This window comes from Morus notabilis, unplaced genomic scaffold, assembly GCF_000414095.1.
Source record: "Morus notabilis unplaced genomic scaffold, ASM41409v2 Scaffold406, whole genome shotgun sequence".
NCBI lineage: Eukaryota > Viridiplantae > Streptophyta > Magnoliopsida > Rosales > Moraceae > Morus > Morus notabilis.
The window spans coordinates 220815-231120 of NW_010364333.1; the positions used below are offsets into that span (position 1 = coordinate 220815).

Below are 10306 nucleotides of genomic sequence, written 5' to 3' on the forward strand. Positions count from 1 at the left end.
CTACAATTCAAGTTCAGAAACTCGAACTCAAATTAATGAACAATGTTTTTTCTACTCTTAAAAATGCTATAACTTTTTCGTTTTAATTCTAATTGAGATGATTTTTTTTCTATGCGTTGACAACGAAAAGACAAATAAAACCCTATTCATATACCCTATTAAAATTTTCCATCAGTATTGAGTTTTTATTAAAATACTATCTAAATACAAATTCAAGTTTTGACTCACTTAAACACAAACTCAAAAAGATTCTTATCTTAAATCATAACTCAAATGTACACAACCAAACAAAAACTCAAGTTATAACTTTAACTCAAATTATAATTCAAATTTAACTCAAAAATTATACTCAAATTAAACTCCAAAACAACGTGCCCTTCGTCTTTCTAATTTGTCGCTTCATTTTTTTCTCCTCAAAGTCTTTTTGCACCCATCTCTCTCGTCGAGCTCGCATCTTTCTCCTCTTCCTTTTCATTTGTTTCCCTTCTGCCTTTCGCTCTTATCTCTCTCTCTCTGCAACTCTCATTCCTCCGAAAATTTCTCACTTGTTTTCATTTCTGGTGAGCTTTCAAGAGACACGAGAACACAAGCCCACCACCCAATACCCGGAAAAAGGAAAAAAGAGAGGAAGAGAAACGAAATCATCTCGTTCACCATCCAAGCCAAGTAGTGGGTACCCTCCTTTTCTATCTTCTTTGATATGTGGGTTTTGATGGTTTTCATGTAATTGCTTTTTTCTCCTATTTTATATGAGTTAGTTTATGTGGTTTCTTCAACTTTTTATTTGAATATGTTTGTTATGGGTTCAGGTACCTGAAAATTCCTATCTTTTATGTATTAGTTTATGTGGTTTCTTCTGAACCTTTGTTTAGTTGTAGAATAGGTAAAACCTAAAGAAAATTAGAAAAGAGTAGTTCTGGGCTTTGATTGAATTTGAAGAGTTTAGTTTCTAGGGAATGGAGTTTCTTCAAGGTATCTCTAAGCAGTTGATCTTCTCTAATTTGTTGCTTGAGACCTTGTTCCTTGTTGTCTTGCTCAGGTATGAGAATTTCCCACAGTTTTTCTTTATATTTGTGTTTACCATTACTATTTCAGCTTCAGTGACGAGGAAATGAAAAAACATCATAATATTAATGAAAATAAAACTTAAAATTTTGTAATTACTTCATTGATGTCTGGGTCAAAGAACCATTCGTTGTGCTAAAAACAACGGATCACAGAAACACTTTCTCATCCTCTGTTTCTCCCTTTTTGGTCGAACAACTGTTTCTCATTCTTTAATGGGTGATTATTTTTTAATTTTTTCACTTGTTTATGTCAATTTATATACATTGAATATAAATGTAGGCGATTGATGTATATTCTTTTCTGTATTCAAATATTTTCTGTATTCAAATATTATGCTACTGCTCCTTAAGTAAAATGTGTTCTTAGGATTCGAGTCATGGAAACATTATTTAAAAGCTTCCTTATTGAGTTTCAAACTCAACATTTCGGATTTTCTTTGTGGAATTGTTTGTAGTTTTATTTTTAGCCACGTTAGATTTCTTTTATCTCTCCTCTTCATATGACGCAAATGGGAATCAAGCTCTTCAACTTCTCATTGAGGCTGGAATATCGTCTGCAGACATCATAAACGCTGATTGTATTGGTATTTAGTCTTGTCAGTGGTGTTATTTGATTGTGTTTGTTTTAATTAGATTTCTTTAGTTTACTTTTTTTATTTATTCCGATTGGCTTTTGCAATCTTGAATGTTTAATTTTGCAAATCGAATTATTTACTGGCAAAATTGGCAACAAGGTCCTCTAATGTTACAACCACAAACGTCTTGCCCACGTTATGAAAGGAAAAACAATGACAATTGGTTCTCAACTTAAATAAAAACAATAGATACACACTTGTTTCGCACAAGCTTTTATGTTTGATTTCTCATTTTTAGATTTTCTATCCATATCATTTGTGGCGTCTATAGGTTTGCTGCAGAAATATTCCATGACTTGCATGGAGAAGTGATGGCGACTGCTACAAAGAGGACATGGTCTAATGGCTCGCGTTCAACAACTGGAAGCAGAATTTCCTCCCATTGTGAAGGCACTCTTGTCACAAACTAATCTTCATTTTTCTGAAACAGAATTTCCTCCCATTGAGAAGACACTCTTGTCACAAACTAATCTTCATTTTTCTGCAATGCCGGTTAGATTATATGGTGCATGTTTCGTTTATATATGGATAGTTAAAACGGCTATTGATATTTTGTGATAAATTATGGGGCTGAGTGGTTTATCTTAGCGTAGTATTTACACTGTTGATGTACTACTAATAGTGATGAAACAGATGCAATTCTGATTTTTTTTTCATTTTCATTTTCTATGTTACAACACATGTCTTGGACCATAATTTTAGGCCTAGAATAGTCTCTTTGAGATAGTTTTATAGTTATTTTGGAGGTCTTCTTTTTATCTTTTCTATAAATAAGAAGCCGACTTTTGGGAGCCTAAGAATGCATGGAGGTACAAACGGCATTTCTAGCACATAGTCTAATGAAAAAAATAATAGAAGAATAATCTCTTTTACTCCAAGTAATTATTGTTCTAAGCTGATGATCAAATATAGTAATTGTAAACTGTTTTGTGATAGTTAGCATGAAGAGATTAAATCTTATATGATCATTTTAGCATTTGGCATTTTTCATTGGATAAGGCAAATTTGTAAAATATATATTAGAAAAAGATTGGTAAATGTATGAAATTTCAGTTATTTACTGCACCAGGAAGCTAGTCTAACATTTTGTGTACATAGTTCATGATGTTTTGGTCTTGGAAAGTTTCTATTGATTTTGCTTATACAACTTAAAAAAGGTTACTATGTGCAAAGATTTCAATGTCTAATTGCATTACATGACCCACATTATTCAACTATAGGTGTTGATTGGCATCCCAATTTGCGTTATGAACAAAATCTAATTGCCTGTGGAGACTTGCCTCGCTTTGTAATGGACTCTAATGAGGAGGCCCAGGGCCCACCGCGGTTATTCCTTTTGTACAAGTACTGTACTTACATTAGTGTTTTTACTCAAGTTATGTTGATTTGAAGATCTGACTGAAACAATTGACTTTGCAACTTTGGGAAGTCTTAGCATCCCTATTGGTTTCTAATAGTTTCGATGTTGTGGGAGCAGGAGCATGTGATAATGATCCATCGTTCTTCAAGATAGAAGCAACATCATTTGTAATCACAACTGTAGAGATTCAGCGAGAAAAGAAGAACCGCAAAGTGAAGGTATTATAATGAAATGACTGTCACTGCAATAAACATACAAACTTTTGTGGCAATGTGGGAAGTTAAAGATTATTAAACTATTTAAAATTGTAACACATCTATTTATATTTGTCTCCAAATATGAATACTTAGAAGACCTAATTATGTAGATTTTGAGTAAAATCAAAACTTGAAGCAATCTAATTTTTATCTGGGTGGATCAGCTCTAGAAGCTTGGTGAAGCATTCATTCTCCAAATCTCGATTTCTGTTATTCACCATAATAACTTATTACCTTTTAAGGAGTTTAATTTTTTAGTACATGTTAGAATGATTAATAAATTGGACTGGGTGAATCTATTTGAGACTTTACCATATTAATTTGATAATTATTTTGTCAAATTAAAATAAGCACTCTGTAATCTTTTGTAAAAGGAGGTTCATGAACATGCTCTTATTTAAATAGTTTATTTCCCTTTTCAAGTCCCAACTACTTGGCATCTCAAAATTCCAACGTGACACTTGATTTATGCGTCATTCTTGACTTCTTGTGCAATCTATTATATAGGCTTTTAGGTTATTACATGAAAATCTCGAGTATCTTAAAGCTTAGGTTGGATTCTAATACTAGAAACACATACTTTCTGACGTAGTGAACATGTGTTAGATCATAATATATATGGGGTTACGAGTACTTAGGCGCATCAATTCATGAATTTTGCATGTTCGCATTATACACATCTATATAAATATTCATAAATTAATATACACAGACCCGTTGTGCATGGGTGAATGCTGAATAGATGAAGAAATATGTGTACTTTCTTTTTCCTCCTTGTCAATACTGTGACGGCTACCTAATGGCCAAAGTATTTGTGAAAGTAACTTCTTTAATAACGAAAAATAACTTCGTCTCAATACAACTTTAGTGTAATACACGTTGAAATTTTTTCCTCTTTAGTGGAACGTAGAGACCACCCCAGAAGTTGTACCAACGTCACATACAAAGTGAGTGTTCTTAATTTATGTTGCTTCACTGTATACATAACATTGCACTTGTGGACTTAACATAACATTCCATACTTCTTTCTTAAATACAATTTAAAAATTGGTAACTGCTCGTAGTTCAAAAATTTTTGAACTTTAGCTTATAACTTCCTATTCCATACTTATATCAACAAATATTTATCATAAAAGTATTTATATTAATGATACAAAGGATTCTAGAAAATATTATCCTATACAATAATTCTGATAAATTTCTCGATCATGACAGTTTTGGCATTGCAAATGTTTTAAAGAAATAGAATTTTTGCGAAAGAAAAACATTTTAACCCCCATGACTTGTTGTAGTTTTGGTGGGGGTTAAAATATTTTTCTTACAAGAGATCTTACAAATCGTTAAACCGGCTGATGGCCTTGATAGGATGTGGAGAGTGCATCCTTGGGGGCAGGACCCGAAACCCGGCCTGGGGTGATATGGTTTGTGCATGTGGTTGTGTAAGTAATTTATCATAGTATAAATTACTTGCTAATGCCTGTAATACGGAGATTTTTAGTTATATTTCCTTTGAGAAAAAGGATGTGAGGTTCCGGCTGTTGTGTTGGAACTAAATGTCTTATTTATTCATTTATTTGTTTATTTACTTATTTACATAATTATTTCAAAATATATCCTACTGAGCTTTTCGCTCACGTTTTATTATTTTATAAATATTTACCCCTCCCAGGCGACTCTAGGAGCAGTACGGAGTAGCTGAGTTAGATTGCTACCGTCCGATTAGAAGAGGAATGTGTTCTTCCTCCTTGCGAGTAAATGTAAGAAATGTAACTTCTGTAAACTCTGATCTTTGAATTTCTAGACTGTGGTTAATGTCTGTAATGTTAATTATATGTTCACGTATGTACAATGCTACATATCCTGTGGGTGAAGCCCTGAACGATGTTAGAATTTATTTTCAGCGAAATGTGGGGCTCATTTGAAAATTTTCTTAATGTTTTATTCTCAATCACGTTTAACCCCTAATCGAGCCTCCACGTCACCGACCTCGGCTTCGGGACGTGACAGAGTGGTATCAGAGACCTAGATTTAGAATTCACAGGATTGTACATACATGTGTGACTTCAAGAATTCACTAAACAGTCTAGTTTCTTTTCAGTTAAAGAAGATGGTGCCGCGTCGTAGATCCGTTAACCAACCGGCACCATAGAATCAAGAGTTCACGGATGCCATGTATGTTGCTTTCCAAGGCATGGCCACTCGAGTTCAGAATGAGCGACTGGCCGAGGATAGGAAGCAAAGTTACTTCCGTGAGTTTAGACGCGCACCTATCCCCATATTCAATAGTGAGGGAGGACCCCAGGAAGCGAAATATTAGTTTGACTCCATAGTTAAGCACTTGAATACTATAGGAGTGTCGAAAAATACTTGATAGAATTCGCGGTGTATAAGATGGAAGGCCAAGCGAGTAATTGGTGGAAGTAGGTAAGGAGAAGGCTTGATGTTGCAGGAATGACTTGAGAACAATTTGAAACTATTTTTAATGAGTAATACTTCCCTCAGAGCTATAGGGATGAAAAGGCATTGGAGTTTATGTCTTTGCTACATGGCGACATGTCCATGAGGGAATATGAGGCTAAATTCAACGATCTATCCCGGTTTACGCTATCTCTGGTGGAGTCCGAACACCTAAGGTGTCTTAAATTCGAGAAGGGTCTTAAGAATTCTGTCAGGAGGCCCTTGGTGGCTCTAAGAATTCAAAATTTTTGAGACCTGGTGACTGCTACTACAAGCGTGGAACATGATAACTTAGCCTATCAGGAGAGCAAGGAAGCAGCTGGTCGAGTTTCTGCTTCTAGTGGACCTTCTACTTCAGGCGGGCCACAGTGGAGTCGTAGAAGAAACCGCAATCAGGGATAGATTAGTGGAGAAATGATTAGTGGCAGTAGTTCCTCTGGAAGTGACAGAAGTGGTTCTTATAAACCTAAGTGCCATTATTGTGGGCAAGTTAGCCACATTAGGAGAAACTGTCCAAATCTGAATCAGCCGCCGACTCAGCAATCTCAGAGTGAGGCTTCTTACGGTCAAGGAAGACCACCACAGTTTGTGCCGCCTTATCAGCCACAACTGCCGATGCCATACCCTCATGTGCCAACCTACCATCCGCCTCAATATCCATAGTTTCGACCTCAAGCGTCGGGACCTGTACAGATTTCTCAGCCACAACAATATAGGCCAGGGACACAACGACCTAACATTGGTCATAAAGGAAAGAAAAAAGCATAATGACAAGCTTATACCCTGACAAGAGGTAGTTCTGAAGGACAGGCCAGCAACACGGTAGTTGAGGATATGATTCTAATATCCCATTATTTAGCACATATGTTGTGTGATACCGGTGCTACTCATTCTTTTATATCCGGCTCTTTTGTCCAAACTTTAAAACTGAAAGCTGAGAGTTTAGAAACCCCAATGATGTTGAACTCCCCACTGGGATGTGTGGAGGTACTTAGAATGTGTAGATCGTGTGAAATCACGATTGGGGGTGAGCTATTGAGAGCTGACCTGATAATCCTTCCGATGAGTCTATTTGACGTGGTACTCAGAATGGATTGGTTAGTAAGATACGGTGCGATTGTTGATTACTACCGTAGGAGAATGACCCAAATGACTAAGTTCGGAGCGGTAATTACCTATCAAGCGGACATGAACTCAGTCCTGGAATAACGACTGTTGCGATATAGCGTTGGGGGACGGAGAAACCTAGCATGCTTTTACTTCCTTCTTGCCTTAGAAGGTGACCCTACTGTAATTGGAATTGATGTGGAAATTCCTGTGGTGGACGAATTCGCGGATGTATTTCCGGACGAGTTACCGCCGGATCGGGAGATTGAATTCGTCATTGACTTGATTCCAGAAACATTTCCTATTTCTATTCCTCCTTACCAAATGGCACCTGCATAAAAGAAAGAATTAAGGAAATAGCTTGGGGAGCTAGCGGAAAAAGGGTATATAAAGAATATCACTTCCCCTTGGGGTGCACCTGTATTGTTTGTGAAGAAGCACGGCGGATCACTCCGGTTATGCATTGACTATCATCAATTGAATAATGCAACTGTGAAGAATAAATACCCACTGCCGAGGATCGATGAGTTATTCGATCAGTTGGGTGGATCACAATATTACTCTAAGATTGACTTGAGGTCTGGGTACCATCAACTTAAAATAAAAGAGGAAGACATTCTGAAAACTACTTTTAGAACTAGGTATGGACATTTCGAGTTTCTGGTAATGCCTTTTGGGCTGACGAATGCTCCAGCTGCGTTCATGGATCTAATGAATCGGGTCTTTCGGCCGTACCTAGATCAATTTGTGATTGTCTTCATCGACGACATTCTGGTCTATTCGAAGACTTGGGAAGAACATAAGCAGCATCTGAGAATTGTTCTTCAGACTCTTCGTGAACATCAATTGTATGCGAAAAATGAGAAGTGTGACTTCTTGTTGACAGAAGTGAAGTTCCTTGGTCATGTGATATCAGGATAAGTAATTTCTGTAGATCATTCCAAAATCGAGATTGTGCTACAGTGGGAAAGGCCGAAGAATGTGGCGGAGATTCGAAGTTTCCTCAGACTCGCCGGATATTATTGACGTTTCGTAAAGGACTTCTCGAGTATTGATGTACCAATGACTCAGTTGACCAAGAAAGAAGTCCAATTCGAATGGGACACTAAGTGTGAACATGCTTTTCAGGAATTAAAGACCAGACTGACAAGTGCCATAGTATTGACTATACCCGATAGCAAAGAGCCATATGAGGTGTATTCTGACGCCTCGGGGAGTGGACTTGGCTGTATCTTGATGCAAGGTGGACGCATCATAGCCTATGCATCTCGTCAATTGAAGCCACATGAACAGAATTACCCCACTCATGATTTGGAGCTAGCAGCGGTGATATTTACTCTGAAGATATAGAGATGCTACCTCTATGGAGCAAGGTTTCAGGTCTTTTCTGACCATAAGAGTCTGAAGTACTTGTTTACTCAGAAGGATCTGAATCTTAAGCAAAGGAGATGGATGGAATACATGGAGGATTATGATTTCACGCTGCAGTATCATCTGGAAAAGCAGGAAGACTACAAGAATTATGGCGTTACTAGCTTTGAAAGATCAGAAAATGACTGAAGTTGTGAGCGACTATGATCTTCAGTACCACGAGGATTATAACCAAGCAATGGTGTATAATCTGATCTCCACACTGGCTCTTGAGCAACAAGTTAAGCAGAATCTGGCAAGATCCTCATCTCTAAGGAATCTGGATTCGAATCCAGAATGGAGAGCAGCTTGAGGATTGGAGAATTCGAGAAGATGGAGCGCTTTACTTTCGTAACCGCCTAGCCGTTCCTAATGTGGATGAGATCAAGAAGATAATTCTGCATGAGGCCCATAAATTGAGGTACGATATCTATCCGGGAAGCACCAAGATGTACCAAGACATGAATAGGCAATACTGGTGGAGAGGTATGAAGAAAGACGTTCGTGAGTACGTCTAAGAATGTGTAACTTGTCTTCAGATTAAAGCTGAACATCAGAAGCCAGCAGGAGAGTTGTAGTCTTTACCTGTGCCAGGATGGAAATGAGAACACATCACCATGGACTTTCTAATGGGACTACCGAGAACTGAGCAAAAGCACGATACCATTTGGGTGGTGATGGACAGGTTGACGAAATCTACACATTTCATATCGTTACGTGCGACGTATTCCCAGAAGATTTTGGCAGAGTTGTACCTAGAGCATATCGTCAGACTTCACAGAGTACCGTTATTGATTACGTCCGATCGTGACACACGTTTTAATGCAAGGTATTGAAAAAGTTTTCAGGAAGCCATAGGAACATAATTGAATTTCAGCACGGCATTTCATCCTCAGACTGATGGACAATCTGAAAGAGTAATTCATATTCTGGAGGATATGCTTCGTTCTTGTATTCTAGATTTTGGTGGAAACTAGAAGAAATATCTTCACCTTGTTGAGTTTGCTTACAATAACAGTTATCAGGCCAGTATCGGCATGGCACCGTTTGAAGCTCTCTATGGTCGACCCTGCAAATCACCTGTTTGTTGGCTGGAACTAGAAGATTGACTTACGACTGGACCAGAAGTTATTCAAGAGAATAACGAGAAGATAGCCGTGATTCGGGAACGACTGTTAACAGATCAAAGTCGTCAAATAGCTATGCTGACAGAAGGCATAGGTCTTTGAAATTTTAGGAAGGCGACTTCGTTCTGTTAAAGGTTTCTCCATGCAAAAGAGTTGTTAATTTTGGAGTGAAAGGAAAACGTGCGCCAAGATACGTTGGACCATTCACGATCGTGCAATGAGTTGGTGTCGTGGCGTATCGTCTGGCTTTACCGCCTGAGCTATCTCACATGCATGACGTGTTCCATGTCTCGATGCTTCACAAATGTCAACCTGATCAGGAAGCTGTAGTGCAATGGTATGACGTTCCGATACAACATGACGTGACATACGAGGAGGCACCGGTTCAGATTCTTGACTGGAAGATGAAGAGTTTGCGCCATCGTGAGATTCTATTAGTGAAAGTATTATGGTAGCACCATGGACTTGAGAAAGTAACATGGGAGCTTGAGACAGCGATGCAGGAGCTGTATCCGCATCTGTTTGTATTTTGAGGTAAGTCCTAATTTCGAGGACGAAATTCCTTAAGGGGGGTGGAGTTGTAACACCCTGAAAAATTAAACAAGATTAATTAAGAAAAATTGAGATTTATTATTGTGCCTAATCTGGTTTAATAAATTAATTATTGTTTAATAAATGTTCTAACGTGTAAATTTAAATAATTCTAAGGTATTTAAATATTCTCAGTAATTATATTTTAACCCAGAAGTGTGTATGGACACATTTCTGGACTGTCATTTTAAATATTGGACGCCTGTCTTTTCTATTCTTTCCTTTTCTTTTCCTTTTTCATTCCTTTTCCCTTTTCCTTCCTTTCTTTCCCTGCCCGTGCAACTCTCTCTCTCTT

General features: G+C 37.6%; 1 long non-coding RNA gene across 1 annotated transcript; it reads left to right on the forward strand.

The window, feature by feature from the left end:
• Positions 1-408: 408 nt before the first annotated feature.
• On the forward strand, positions 409-3450 carry LOC21411854. The gene is made up of 4 exons (XR_002902930.1): positions 409-673; positions 1974-2194; positions 2923-3046; positions 3180-3450. It is a non-coding gene; the product is annotated as an uncharacterized LOC21411854 (long non-coding RNA).
• Positions 3451-10306: the final 6856 nt, after the last annotated feature.